This window comes from Oryctolagus cuniculus, chromosome 3 (genome assembly GCF_051225735.1).
Source record: "Oryctolagus cuniculus isolate XC-2025 breed Fujian yellow rabbit chromosome 3, ASM5122573v1, whole genome shotgun sequence".
In the NCBI taxonomy this organism is placed as follows: Eukaryota; Metazoa; Chordata; class Mammalia; order Lagomorpha; family Leporidae; genus Oryctolagus; species Oryctolagus cuniculus.
The window spans coordinates 172,205,802-172,221,892 of NC_142869.1; the positions used below are offsets into that span (position 1 = coordinate 172,205,802).

Consider the following 16,091-nt stretch of genomic DNA (forward strand, 5'->3'; position numbering starts at 1 on the left):
CTGGCCAGTAATGTTTACTACCTGATTTTTTTTTTATTGGATCTGTTGAATTCTTCATTTCTTTCTTTCTTTTTTAATTTGACAGGTAGAGATATAGATAGTGAGAGAGAGAGAGACAGAGAGAAAGGTCTTCCTTCTGTTGGTTCACTGCCCAAATGGCTGCTACAGCTGGTGCTGTGCCGATCCTAAGCTAGGAGCCAGGTGCTTCTTCCTGGTTTCCATGCAGGTGCAGGGCCCAAGCACTTGGGCCATCCTCACTGCTTTCCCACGCCACAGCAGAGAGCTGGACTAGAAGAGGAGCAACCAGGACTAGAACCCGGCACCAATATGGGATGCCGGTGCTGCAGGCGGAGGATTAACCAAGTGAGCCACAGCGCTGGCCCGGACGTTTTGATTTCTAATATTTGATTTTGAGTTTTCTTTAAGATCTCAATTTCATGGGAAGAATTTTCATTCATGTCATATATGGTTTCCTTTAGTTCATGGATTTGTTACTGATTTCTTTGAGTAAAATCCTATGATTATTTTTTTAAATTCCTCAATTTCTTCATCTTTGAATCCTGAAATATCTTCCTGAAGAGATTTCTTCCTTATTCTTGTTTCTTAAATTTCTGTGTTTGTTTTTAGGCATTTGTAGAGTTGAGTTTTGTTTTTTTTCCTATGAAGACTTTTATCTTTGAGCTATGCTTCTGTGGCTTAGTGGAATTCTGTACTTTCAGCAAATATCAAGAGGTATATGTTGAGTGTGGACTGGGAGCTCTGGTCAGTGCTCCAGTGTGGAGTGAGTGTCTAGGGTAACACCAAAGTTGGGCTTGGTATATCTCAATACCCAGCTACACCCTGCACCGTCTCATATACCACTGAGTCTCCATGGTCTCATTATACAAGTTCCCACCGTCATTGGGTACAGATGTTTCTCTCTGCCCTGCCATCCCATCCAGTCAACAGAGAGGCAGATGTTCCATGAGACAGCTCCACCTAGGCGTTTGATCCTGGGAGGCTGTAGGCGCCTTATGGTCCCACGTGGTTGTCCAGCCACCTCCCTGCCAGGCTCAAAGTCAGTGGGGACTGCAGATTGTTCCCTCAGCTAGAATCTCTGGATCACTTGCATACACAGGAGCCACTAGCTGAATGCTGCTCCCTGCTTGCCACGGCCCTGGTACTGCCGCGAAGGCATCCTGTCTCAGCCAGATGCTGTGTGTGCATACAACAAAGGTTCCTGCAGCTGCCGCCAAATCCAAAGTGGTGCCAGCCCCTTCTCTGCTGGACAGTGGGGAAGTTGGGTTAAGATAAACGTGCCCACTCTGCTTCCACTGGGTCCATGGGCAACCAGTAGCAACCGCCGGCCTTCAGGCCTGCAGTCCAGACTCGTGCCACACTCTCCCTCTGGCTATATCACCAGGGGTTGCTGCAGTCTGGCCTCACCTCTGACTCCAAACTGTTGCCTGCTCCAGCTTTCAGCCGCTGCAGCTCTGTTCATGTTGTGCCGTGTGACAACACCCCCACGCAGCTCCACGGTGTTCCTCTTCCTCTTGTAGGACCTCCAGCGCACGCTCCTCTCCATTTCTCCACTGAGAGTGCACTTCCTACTGTTCTTCCCTAGCCTAGCGCAGTGTGGCCCTCCCTAATCTGCCATCTTGGAATTCAAGCCTGAATTAGCTTCAGTGAGAATACTTAAAGTCTATTATTTTATAAACTTTCTGGTATAAAATATATTGTTTTGAGCTGAAGTCATCATGAAGCATGATAGATTTCTTGAGCTATTATGTCTACTGTATAACTAAATTTTTGTGTCATTTCATCACTACCCAGCTTCTTGTAACCATTTTACTGTTTTATGATGTAGATTTTAGATTCCATGTATGTATAGAATCTTGTGATATTTTCTTGTCTATATCTGATTTGTTGCACTTGGTATAATGTCTTCCACATTTATGTTGTCTCAAATGATGACAATTCTTTTTTTAAAAGATGTATGTATGTATTTATTTATTTGAAAGTCAGAATTGGAGAGAAAGGGAGAGACACAGAGAGATCTTTCTTTAGCTGGTTCACTGCTCAGAGGGCCACAATGGCTAGGGCAGGGCAAGGTGGGAGCCGGGAGCCAGGAACTTCATCCAGGTCTCCCATGTACGTGACTGGGGCCCAAGTACTTGGGCCATCTTCTGCTGCTTTCCCCAGGCCACTCGCCAGGAGATGGATTGGAAGTGGAGCAGCTGGGATGTGAACTGGTGCCCCAGAGGGATGCCAGCATTGCAGGTGGTGGCTTTCCATGGCATGCCTCAATATCACCCACCCCCCCCCCCCATTTTAAAGGCTGAATAGTATTCATCAGGGCGAGGGCTGATCTTACGCTTATAAAGCCGCTGGGGATCTGAGAGCAGGATCCCAGGCTTGTTCAGAATGAGAGTAGCTGGGGTTGGGGTGGGGCATAGCTCTTTGTGGTGATTCGGGTTATGCCTGATGTACAAATGTCCTTTTGCTGCTGCTTAGCAGAAGAGTGGGAAGCTACCATCATCTCTCGGGAGTTCCCCAGCCAGAAAGGTTGTTGATTAACAGCGTCTCAGTGTCTTCTGAGGGATACCATTCACATTAGGAATCCTTTCTGAATGAATGAATGCATATTCCCACTTTTTTGGCCCCATTGTGTTGCTGAAGAATTTTACGGGGTTCTTGAGCTGTTTCTAGGCAATTTTGGTTTATGGCTAGCTCTCTGGGGTGACTGGGTGTGTGTGTGTGCAGTGAAGGTTAGGATATCTTTGCCATCTTGAAGATGTCATCTTCAAAATTGTTTAACAGTTGACACAACTGAGACTCCGGAGGTGACGTAACTTGTCTTGGTTCTCATAGCGAGTAGTGAAGTAGAATTAAAACCTAGGCTAGCTAACTCTCAAATAACCTTTTTCATTGTAATGTTAACCATTCATTCAATAACGCATGCACCTGTTTTCTCTATTTTTAATTAACCTGCTTAGAATTTTTTTTCTTTTCTGGGACAACAGAAGTATAGGCTTTTCTATTGATTGATTATTTTCTGATGTAACATTCCTTATGGAGAAGTATGAAAAGTGATCTGTTTAATTAGTGATTTGTCAAATTTAATGATTTCATCAAGGCTTGGTATAGTCTGAGAGAAAAAAATTCCAATTGTAGACTAATTTATTTTTGCTGTAACTCAATTCTAGACTAATTTTTCCATCATTCAATCCAACATGATTTTCATGATGTTTGCTTAAAGTAGAATACAATTATTCTTATTAATATTTATATGCCATTCCCTCTGTGATATTTTCAAGCTGCTCCTTTTATTTAAATGCTCTCTTCACTAATTTACCTCTGGACCCTTTCTGATGCTGGGATAACTTAAACTTGGTTGAATTCCGTTATCCCAGGGAGAAGTATCATAGATAGTACAGTGATTGACAACATGTAAAAACATTTATCACCACAGAATAATAATAAAAGCTCTGTATGCTCTTCAGAGACTGCATTTGCAACCAGCTTGACAAGTTTCCTTTTTTCATACTTACCATGGCAAAGTAACTGCTTGACCAAGGTGCCAAAGCCTTTCTTTTAGAATTTGTGAGCATTCTGTCTTTCACAACTTTACAGAAATGTCCGTGTTTCTTTTGTGTAGAATTCCTTTGTTATTCTGTGTTCTTCTTTCTCTTCTCCTTGTGTTCCCTCCATATACATTAAGATAATTTCATCAACAATAATTGTACGTATTTAGGAGCCACCACATGACATTTCCATACCCATTACCTATCTTTTACCTCATGGTAATCAAGATTTCCTCGACATAACTTAATGATTAGAGCCCTGGAACTTGCCTCCTCTACTTGCTCAAAAAATATTTGATCAGCTATTGTGAACTCTAGTTGCCCAATTATGCTGTGTAATAGCATAAACTTACATTTAACTCTGAGTTGGTATCTGTAATCTAAATTCTGCCTAACTCAACCCCTCTCAACATGTAGAAAATGATATTTTGTGTTTGGATTGATTTTCTTTTCTATATTTCATTCAACATGATGTCCTCCTATTCTATCCATTTTGTTGCAGCTAAAGGCATTCTTTTTTATGTCTGAGTAATATTCCATTGTTTATAGAAACTATATTTCTTCATGGCTTCATTTGATGATGAACACCGTGGTCGATTACATATGTTGACTATTGTGAGTAGTGTTGCAGTGATCATGGTAGAGAAGATATCTCTAAGATAATTATTTCTTTTCTTTTGGATATAAACCCAGTAGTGGCATTTCTGGATCATATAGCAGTTCTGTTTCTAGTTTTTAAAGTAATCTCCATACTGTTTCCCATATGGTTGTACTAATACACATTGTCACCACCAACAGAGTATAAGTGCTTTCCCTTTCACTGGACTTTGTTACTTTCTGTCTTTTTGATAATAACCATTCTAATGAGGGTGAGATAATGATTCATGTTGGTCTTGATTTGCATTTTCCTGATGGCCAGTGATAACAAGCATTTTTTCCATATAGTTGTTGGCCATTTCTATTTATTAATTTGAGAAATGTCTGTTCAAGTCTTTTGACCATTTCTTAACTGAATTGATTGTTTCTGTGCTCTTGCTGCTGAATTTTTTGAGCTTATATATTCTGCATATTAGTCATTTGGTGGATAAGTATCTTGCAGATACGTTCTCCTATTTTGTCAGAAGTGTCTTCACTTTATTATTTGTTTTGTTGGCTATATAGAAGCTCCTCAATTTGATAGAATCCCTTTTGTCTAGTTTTTCTTTTGTTGCTTGACATTTGGGATCCTACCCAAAAAGTTAATTACCTTCACCAATGTGTCGAAGCATTTCTTTTATGTTTATTCCACAAATTATATAGTTTCAGGTTGCACACTTAGGTCTTTATTTACTTTGAGTTGATTTTTGTATATGGTGGTAATGTTGGATCTAATTTCTTTTTTCTACATATGCATGTCTATTTTTGCCAACAACCTTTTTGAAAAGAGTATGCTTTTCTGGTGTATACTCTTGGGACCATGGTTAAAATGGCTTAGCTGTATTTAATTTCTGGGTTTTCCATTCCTGCATTCCTTTGTAGTGATGTATGTGCTGGTTTTTATGCAAGTACCATACTGTTTAATTATCATAACTTTGTAGGATGCCTTGAAATCTGATATCAGGATGCCTCCAGCTTGGTTTATTTTTTGTTTGTTTGTTTTTGTTTTGTTGTTGTTCAGAATCATTTTGGCTATTCTGGTCTTCTGTTTTTCCATACAAACTTTAGGATAATTTTTTTTTATAATTTTGTGAAGAATGTCATTGAATATTGATAAGTGTTACGGTGAATATACATATTCATCCAGCTATGGGTTAGTTAATGTGAACATTTTAGCAATATTATTTCTTTCAATCCACAAACATGGAATATCTTTCCATTTTTTAATGTTTTTTAATCAATGTTTTATCATTTTCAGTATAGGATTTTTAAATTTTTCAGTTAAATTTATTCATCACTAGAGCCTAGGGAGATTACTGATGCCATAAACAAGAGTGTCAAATTGTTAAGTCAACAACAGCAGTCAATGTGTACTTACTCCTCATGTAAGATCTCAGTCTTTAATGTGTTGTCCAATGCAAATTAATGCTGTAACTAGTACTCAAACAGTATTTTACACTTTATGTTCTGTGTGGGTGCAAACTGATGAAATCTTTACATATATATATATTATATATACACTAAATCGATCTTCTGTATATAAAGATAATTGAAAATGAATCTTAATGTGAATGGAATGGGAGAGGGAGCAGGAGATGGGAGGGTTGCGGGTGGGAGGGAAGTTATGGGGGGAAAAAGCCACTGTAATCCATAAGCTGTACTTTGGAAATTTATATTTGCTAAATAAAAGTTTAAAAAAGTAAATAAATTTTTTAAACTTTTCAAAAAAATATATTTTATTTATGAGCTATGTGAATGATTTATTTCTTGATTCTCCTTTTAGTGAGATCATTATTGGTCTACAAAAAGATCTGTAGATCTGTTATTGCTGTATACTACAAATTTACCAAAGTTGTTTTCAGTTCTAACAGTTATTTTGTAACTTGTTAGGGTTTCCCATGTATAAATTCATGCCACCTGCACATTTGATAGTTTGACTTGCTTCTTTCCAATTTTGATATCCTGTATTTCTTTCTCTACCGTGATTATGCTTCTTAATACTTCTAATGCTACAGTAAATAGGGTAGTGAAAGTGGACATCCTTGTCTTGTTAGATATATGAAGAAACATGCTTTAAGTTTTTCTTCCTTCAGTATGATATTGGCTGTGGGTTTGTCATATATAGTTTTTAATATTTTGAAGTATATTTTTTCCTATCTAATTTATTGAGAAGTTTCTGCCATGAAACAACATTGAATTTATTAGCTGTGTGTTTTTTAAAGATTTATTTATTTATTTGAAAGGTGGAGTTAGAGGGAGAAGGAGAGACAGGAAAAGGGAGAGAGAGAGAGTGAGTCAGAAAGACACAGAGAGAGAGCTATCTTCTATTCACTAGTTCACTCCCCAAATGGCCACAGTGTCCAGAGCTATACCAGGATGAAGCCAGGAGCCAGGACCTTCTTCCAGGTCTCCCACATGGGTGCAGGGACCCGGGGTTTGGTCTAAACCTCTACTACTTTCCCAGGAGCACTAACAGGGAGCTAGATCAGAAGCAGGGAAGCTGGGACTCAAATCAGCGACCCTATGGGATGCCAGCCTGCAGGTGTTGGCTTTAGCTGCTAGGCTACAGCCCATATGCAGCTACATTTGTTCTTTTATTTATTTATTTTTATTTATTTATTTTTTGACAGGCAGAGTTAGAGAGAGAGAGACAGAGAGAAAGGTCTTCCTTTTCCATTGGTTCACCCCCCAAATGGCCACTGTGGCCAGTGCGCTGCGCTGATCTGAAGCCAGGAGCCAGGTGCTTCTCCTGGTCTCCCATGTGGGTGCAGGGCCCAAGCACTTGGGACATCCTCCACTGCCTTCCCGGGCCACAGCAGAGAGCTGGCCTGGAAGAGGAGCAACTGGGACAGAATCCGGTGCCCTAACCAGGACTAGAACCCAGGGTGCCAGCACCGCAGGCGGAGGATTAGCCTAGTGAGCGGCGGCGCTGGCCTACATTTGTTCTTAAATATAATGTAAGTCTGTTGTAGGCAGTATACTACCTGATCTTGTTTCTCTAATCTGTGCAGTTTCTCAATTTGATTCAAAGTTTACTACATTTAGATTTAAAGTAAATATTTATGGTTAAGGACTTACTTTTGCACATTGTTAATTATTTTGTGTTTTCAGGTATTTTTATTCATACTTGCTGTCTGTCTTGTAATTTGATGGTGTTTATGGAGTATTCTTTCATTCTTTAAGTTCACCAGTTCTTTCTTGTATTTGAAATAATCTGTCATTGATTCTTTATATTCCATCCTTATACTCTTCAGCTTTGGTTTTGTTTATTTTTATGGTTTCTATATCTTTACTGAAATTTTGATTTTCTATATGTATTATTTTCTTAATTTTATTTAGTTGTCTATGGGTTTTGTTTTGGTAATTTACTGAATTTATTGAAGTGGCTCATTGTAAATTGTCCACAGTTCTTATATCTTCATTTTATTAAGACTCAGATATTGGAGGTTTATTAGTTTCCTTTGGTGTTTTTATGTTTCCCAGGTACTTTATGATGCTTTTTTGCACTTATTTCCATATATTTGAAGAAGCAATCCCTTCTTACAGCTTTTTTGGGTTCATTTTGTCAGGAAAATACCTTCACCAGCCATCTAAGCCTGGTTTCTGGATGGGAATGCATCAGTGAAAAATCAAAAATTTCTGTTCCTGTGAATATTATATTCTAGCATAAGGAAGAAGAAAATAAATAACACTATCATACTCTAGAATGTCATAAGTTCTTTGGGAAAAATGAGCATAAATATTAAAGAGGGACAGTGTTGGATGGAGATTGCAGGCTGTAATTTTAAGTATAATAATATGAGTAGGCCTCAGTAAAAACGTGATATTTAGTCACAGACTTGATGTAAATAAGGAGCTACCCATGTGGCTCTCTGAAGCAAGCATTGCCATTTGCAGAGACCCTAAAGCAATGTGATCCAATGACATATAGGACAAATGTGGTGGCAGATGGCGTGAGCATGTGGAGATAGTAGGAGTTTATATCAGAGGAACTCTTGATTTACAACACAGGATTTGGCTTTTTCTCAATGTGAAATGGGGTAGCTTTGAGTGTAGAAATGACACGGCCTGATTTACATTTTAAAATTATCACCCCTCCATCGGCTGTGTTGAGAATGTATTTTTTTGGAGTCAACAGAAGACATGGAAAATCCAGCTGAAAAGTCATTGCAGAAGTCCAGATCTCTATCCTTAATGTGCTGTACATTGAGATTTAATGCTATAACGAGTACTTAAACAATATATTTCACTTTGTGTTTCTATGGGGGTGCAAACTGTTGAAATCCTTACTTAATGCATACTAAACTGATCCTCTGTAAAAAAAAAAAAAAAAAGAAAAAGAAATTATCAATTCCCAACTTGACTCTCACTGGGATTAAACATGACAATAGGTCTGCTCTGATTTCATCATCATTTAAAAAAATCATCTATTATTTTTCACTTTATGTTTCTGTGTGGGAGCAAACTGTTGAAATCCATACTTAATGTATACTAAGCTGATCTTCTGTATATTAAGATAATCGAAAATGAATCTTGATGTGAATGGAAGGGGAGAGGGAGTGGGAAAGGGGAGGGTTGGGGGTGGGAGGGACGGTATGGGGGGGAAGCCATTGTAATCCATAAGTCGCACTTTGGAAAATTATATGCATTAAATAAAAGTTAAAAAAAAAAAAGAAAAAAAAAAAAAAAAGAAGTCCAGGCTCTTGTTGGTAGCTTGATCTAGGGAAGCAGGGAAGAGGCAGCACGGAATGATGAGATTTCATGTGTATGTTTATGATGGTTTGTGGGTAGGTTATCAGAGAAAGGGTGTGTTCAAGAGTGATCCTGAGGTTTTACATTTCACTTAGAGAAATAAACAACAACATCAGTGGTTATCCTATAAGTTATAGTAAAGGTACTAATGGGCTGATAGGCAGTCTAGAGTTGGTATATTGGACTGAAATAGGTTTGGGGGAAGATTTTTCTGGAAGAGTTATATTTGAACAGACTTTGGTAAGTTGAGTAGGGATTTGTTAGATAAAGTAAGTAAAGGTAGATAATAATTGATATTTTGGGAGGCTACAATGTAAAATGGTACAAAAGAGCAAGGAATGCAAGTGGAGAATTATTAAGAAAAGAGAATTAGTAGATGATAGAGAAGCAGGAAACATAAAATTATGTAATTATAAAATGTTCATCTTTTTCAGAAATATTGGGGATTTGCCTGTTGACAGTGTCAAGCAGTGCTGTGACATGAGTATTTAATAAACAAATAACATTGGAAATACTGTTCTAGAGAAAATATATTGAAGGGAAGTACTATGTGTTTCATTTATGGTCTAGTTAGGATATGAAATGCAAATATGAACTGTGGTTTGACTAAAAGGACACATATGACATGGATATTAGATGAGGGTAGAGAATAGCTCTGAATGTCATCATAAGAATAGGGAAATGAAAGGTACAGATAGATTTCAAGAGGTAAGAGCTAGGTGATATTTGAACAAAGTGGAATATTCCACTACCCTTGTGCACTATTCAAATTGAAATGATTAGTAGAGTCATATATATTCATCTACGCTCTGATGAGAGGTATAACTGGGGATTCAGTTGCAGAAGCATGAGAATAGAGGTAATATCTGGAGTCACATGTTTGGATCATTTACGTGAAAATATATACACATATAACAATACAAACATTGTGTGCATCTTCTTTTAAGTGAAATATCACCTATTCTTTTACTTCTACAATTGAATCACCAGTTGTATCTTTTTCCAGAGCTTGGATTAATAGCATACAGTCAGTGTCAATAAGTAAGATTGAAAACAATCTGGGTTGAAAAAAAGAGCTGGCTATTCGTTTTAAAGCTTGTCAGTTGGCAGCAGTCATAGTAGACTTATAGTAGAAACTTTTCCTCAGTCACAGACTCCCTTCATTTTAACCATGGCCATTTGAAGAAAAATTTTATTGGGTATAAATGATAGAATGTATAAAAGTGAGTGGTTCGGAATAACTCATTTTCCACTCAGAAAACCAACCCAAAGGAAAAGTTGCAGCTGATGGCTGGATCAGAAGAACCACACATACACAATGTTCTAGAAATGTGTTTGTTGCTGTGAGACTACAAATCACTTTATCCAACTAATGCCTTTATATTCTTAATTTTCAAATTACACTTCCATCTTGTTTTTTAAAAAATTATTGTTATTACAGTTATTCAAAGAGAACGAATAATTCTAAGGACAGACCATTGGAATACAAAAAAAAATCCAACCACTTTTCCAAGTTAACATTCTACATGACAAACCGGTATGAAACACCTACAGCATGGGGCAGTAGGGCTTAAATTAAATGTGACCTAGCTTTAAAAATTTGTGAAAGATATGGCTTTGTCGGAGACCTCAGAAATAGTAAGGGTCTGTAAATATATGTGACTAATGGTAGGTTATTTCCAAATTTTATAATCTGAGTGGTCCCTATTCACTAATACCTAGAAATTATGATTATAAACATCTACCATAAATATTTATAGAAAAAGTTTTAAAGTTGAGAATGCTATTGATAATGCATAAAGCTACTAACTTAGACAAATAGTAATCCTCTGAGTTATTTTATTATGTGTGTATATATATTTATATATTCTTCTTGATCATGAAGACAAAGAATATAGATAAGAACCATAAGATCGGGCCGGCGCCGCGGCTCACTAGACTAATCCTCTGCCTAGCGGCGCCGGCACACCAGGTTCTAGTCCCGGTCGGGGCGCCGGATTCTGTCCCGGTTGCCCCTCTTCCAGGCCAGCCCTCTGCTGTGGCCAGGGAGTGCAGTGGAGGATGGCCCAGGTGCTTGGGCCCTGCACCCCATGGGAGACCAGGAAAAGCACCTGGCTCCTGGCTCCTGCCATCGGATCAGCGCGGTGCGCCGGCTGCAGCGCGCCGGCCGCGGCAGCCATTGGAGGGTAAACCAACGGCAAAGGAAGATCTTTCTCTCTGTCTCTCTCTCTCACTGTCCACTCTGCCTGTCAAAAAAAAAAAAAAAAAAAGAACCATAAGATCTATTCTCTCTTATGATTAGGAATGCCTTGACCCTTCACTATTTATTATGTCAAGTGTGTGATGTTTTAGGCAACCTCCTTAGATCTGTGCTTGAATTGTACAGCACAGGAGCCTCTTGTAACTTATCTGACCTCTGGTGCTCTCCAAACAGGTTTATCAAGATAGACACCTGGCCGGCGACGTGGCTCACTAGGCTAATCCTCCGCCTTGGGGCGCTGGCACACCGGGTTCTAGTCCAGGTCAGGGTGCCGGATTCTGTCCCAGTTGCCCCTCTTCCAGGCCAGCTCTCTGCTGTGGCCCGGGAGTGCAGTGGAGGATGGCCCAAGTGCTTGGGCCCTGCACCCCATGGGAGACCAGGAGAAGCACCTGGCTCCTGGCTTCAGATCAGTGCAGTGCGCCGGCCGCAGTGCACTGGCCATGGCGGCCATTGGAGGGTGAACCAACGGCAAAAGGAAGACCTTTTTCTCTTTCTCTCTCTCTCACTGTCCACTCTGCCTGTCAAAAAAAAAAAAAAAAAAGACACCTGAGGATTAAGCTTCTGAAGTGGAAAACATAAGATATTTATTGATTGAGCCTCAAACCACATATCCCATTCTTATTTTTTGTCCTCCCCAATCCTAGAGACCTGAGTATGTCTGGATATTGAAAATAAGCTTCTACTTTGGAGCTTTAACAGAGCCATGTCTAAGAGCCAGAGAGGAGCAAGTCTTAACCTGAATGTAGACATAATTTCCTGTTCAAACCTAATTCCGTTGATTTCCAATTTCTATAGATTTTTATTCTAAATTCTTATTGTAATAGTTCATTTATTTATAAATATTTTTGGAATGACAGTTCTATGCCTTGCTTATTTTTGTACATTAGTGAAAGTATGTCCATAATATTAAAGAATGTTCAAGCTACTGAGAATAACAAAATTAGTCTCAACTTACAGGTAAAGCTGTGGGGTTATCTACTCTGTGTTCCTGTTAGGTGCAGATCAAGAACTAACTTATACTACTTTGTGATTCTTTGGGCAGATACTCTCCACAAATATTACATACCCTAGATATTTTTCTTTTTTTAAAGATTCATTTATTCATTTGAAAGGTAGAGTTACAGAGAGGCAGAGGCAGAGAGAGAGAGAAGTCTATCATCCACTGATTCACTCCCCAAATGGCCACAACACTGGAGCTGGGTCGATCCAAAGCCAGGAGCCAGGAGCTTCTTCTGGGTCTCCCACATGGGTGCAAGGGCCCAAGGACTTGGGCCATCTTCTACTGCTTTCCCAGGCCATAGCAGAGAGCTGGATCAGAAGTGGAGCAGCCAGGACTCAAACCAGTGCCCATATAGGATGCCAACACTGCAGGTGATGGCTTTACCCGCTATGCCACAGCATCAGGCCCAATTTAGATATTATATAATCCAATACCATTATTGTTTCTCATGGTATCTAATACAATATCATTTTTTTTTCTCATAAGGTCTGGGTTCATAGATATTTTTAAATTCCACACCATATTGAATGTTTTTCATTCAGTCTGTCTTTAAGCTCTTCCTCAATAATGGTCTAAAATAAACGGACATAAGATTTGGAAGGCTCTTTTCTATGGGCATATCCTCCAAGAAGGATTTCATTTTCCACATTAGTTTTTCTTTATGGAAACAGAGCTTTTCTACCTTCTGTAGCAGATTTCCTTATTCTGGATTATACAGCAGTCGTTGGTATGCTGTTTTTGTTCAGATCGTTTTGAGAATGTAACATAATACTTTTATATGGCATTAACTAAAAGTTCCATGAATGGGATTTAAAGCAACTTATCTGAGCTCTTTTTTTAAGGTTTATTTATCTATCTGATAGAGACACAGAAATTTTTCCATCAGCTGATTCACTCCCCTAAATGGCCACAATAGCCAAGACTGGTCCAGGCTGACACTAGAAACTAGGAGCTTTATCTGGATGCCCCACATGGATGCTGGGGCCCAACTACTTGAGCCATCTTCTGCTTTCCTGGGTGCATTAGCAGGCAGCGGGATTGGGAGTGGAGCAATTGGACTTGAACTGGCGCCCAGGGCATCACAGATAGTGGCTTAACCCTCTATGCCACAAAGCTGGTGTCATTGTTTGGGCTCTTCTACATCATGTACACCTTTGCATGTTTGGAAATAACTCCAGCTTTTAGTTATAATATATTGGAGTTATAATTTTTGTATAACATATGATAAAGTTCTCCTTACACTCAAAACAGCTGTCAGGTTTCCAGCTGGGACTCATTCTGAAGCTTTGTTTGCTGTGAAGGTAGGATTTTTGGACTTGATCTTCTAACTGAACATTGCTAAGTTCTCCAGAGAAATGCATTGTAGTAATCAACACTAGATTACCTCCAGGTTGGTACAGAACTCTTCAAATTTATCTTTGACTTAGGAGTGTAACCTTAGACAAATTACCTAATATCTGAAATGGAATTTCCAATATTAACAACAATTTTATAGGCTTATTGTGATAACTAGTGGATGCTTCTATAGTGCTTATCAGAGTGACTAGCACATGCTAATTATTGGGTAAATATAGGATCATTAGGATGACCATGATGATGCCAAATTTCTTCTCAGGCAGATAATGTCAATCATCAGAATTCACACTAAATGCCATACCTGCCCCTCTCAAAAGTATGTTGGAATATGCCACAAATTCTCCTCCAAAGAAAAAAAAAAAAAACAACACTGCTTATACTTGAGGGAGGAGAACCAGAGGATTTATAAGATAACCAAATATAAAAAGCTCTGAAAAGGACAAGTACCTCACCCATGGCCTGAGATGGTGAAAATCTGTTTGAGTTGGACTACAGAATATACAGAGGGCCGGCACCACGGCTCACTAGGCTAATCCTCCGCCTTGCGGCGCCGGCACACCGGGTTCTAGTCCCGGTCGGGGCGCCGAATTCTGTCCCGGTTACCCCTCTTCCAGGCCAGCTCTCTGCTGTGGCCAGGAAGTGCTATGGAGGGTGGCCCAAGTACTTGGGCCCTGCACCCCATGGGAGACCAGGAGAAGCACCTGGCTCCTGCCATCGGATCAGCGCAGTGCCATTGGAGGGTGAACCAACGGCAAAGGAAGACCTTTCTCTCTGTCTCTCTCTCTCTCACTGTCCACTCTGCCTGTCAAAAAAAAAAAAAAAAAAAAAGAATATACAGAGAAAAACAGGGAACACTACGTACTCTCGCAAATTGAGGCTATGTTATTGCAAACGTTAAAGGGATAAAGAGGAAGGGTAGGGGATTGAGGGAGGAAGAGATGGAGGGAGGTATGATTATTTTAGGATTGTATCTGTGAAATATATGAAATCTATTCTGTTTATATTAATACAAATAAAAAACAGCCAGAAAAATATTTCATCCCACTTTTCTGAGATCTTCTTTTAAAGTATAAGTATTAAATTTGTTGGTTTGCTATCCAAAGAGGGAATTTATAGTATAAAATGTGACCAACCGCATAAGCAAGGATATGTAGTTTTGTTTATATTAACACAGGAGTGCAGACAGGAGGGAGGTTGGGGTAGGAAGAACCACTATGTTACTAAATTTGTAGATATGTATAAAGTTTGTATATATCTTAAATAAAAGGTTTCTAGGAAAGATTTAAAAAAAAAAAAAGAAAGTGATTTAACTAGAGAGAGGGGAATTTGGTGAGGAAATGGCATTACATTTCAAGAAGCACTTAGAGATCTTTGGAACTTAAGGTTGTAGAAATATAAATGACCAAAAAAGGAATATCTGCCTATTTTTGTGGATATTCCAGGAATGATAAATTATGTTCTTTTGCACTTTTGCTTATTCAGTTTGACAGAGGATATGAAAAGGGTGCTTTTGATTAAGGCCTTTTTATCTTACATTTATTTGATGTAACCCCAAAGGTTTAATAAACTATGTTTATAGAGTTTTTTAAACCATATATAGAGTTGGCCTTTTCTTCACAAAAAATGGTAGGAAACCATCCATGGCAGACATCTCTTTTCCTAAAGGAGACGGGATTCAGGCCAGGCTGACCAATGTGTTGAGTAAATCCTGCTGTGGATGATGAGTTTGTGGAAATCATTCCACTGAGTACAGCAATTAACATACAGCTTAGATAATTAATCTACTGGTTAGAGACTCTGTGTAGAGTTGTCCCTTGCTCTTGCTAGTGTTTGAAGGTTGTTTCATGAAGTTGCCATTTGATGTCTAAAACTAACTTATATCAACTTGATTAAAATTAGTAATATATAATTCTTTATTTATGTAAGCTTTTATTTGGAACTTTTTCCCATGGTTAGATTAGAGGATAATTGTATCAGTAAGGAGTTGTTAATAAACATGGTAACTTGTTTATGCCTATTAATGGTATAATAGTTATTTTGTTTATTAATAGTAATTGTATTTCAATTTACTACATATTATCCACCCTGAAGATGATTTTAAATAATATTATCTTAGTTAAGTAAAATGTGAGCTATTTTTAGGTTTTCTATTGAGGGTCAGTCTCATGATAGTTCAGATGCATATTTTTTTTTAACTTTTATTTAATGAATATAAATTTCCAAAGTACAGCTTATGGATTACAATGGCTTCCCCCCAATAACGTCCCTCCCATATTTTTTACAATTAAAAGCTATCAAAATGCACTTTGTTAGCTTCAAGAATGCAAGTGAAATTATAATCCCTAAACAAGAAATTTATTATGTTAATTATGTTGTTGGGACTTTTGTAGCATTTTATCTTTAATGTTAAATGGTTGAAAGAAATTTGTCTTTCTCCCTCTCTCTCTCTCTCTCTCTCTCTCATACACACGCACACACACACACACGCACACACACCCCTAATTTAATATCAGGATTCATGACA

General features: G+C 38.5%; 1 long non-coding RNA gene across 14 annotated transcripts in view; it reads left to right on the plus strand.

Annotated features, from left to right (window-relative positions):
- The window catches only part of LOC149127602 (uncharacterized), a 330,118-nt gene that overhangs the window by 82,417 nt on the left and 231,610 nt on the right, over positions 1 to 16,091 (plus strand). Inside the window, exon 3 of one of the 14 annotated variants that reach the window (XR_016231128.1) lies at positions 13,463 to 13,481. The exons of the other annotated variants lie outside the window; for them this stretch is intronic. This is a non-coding gene — a long non-coding RNA (uncharacterized LOC149127602). Of the gene's footprint in view, positions 1 to 13,462; positions 13,482 to 16,091 lie in introns of those variants that run through there. 14 annotated transcript variants of the gene reach the window in all.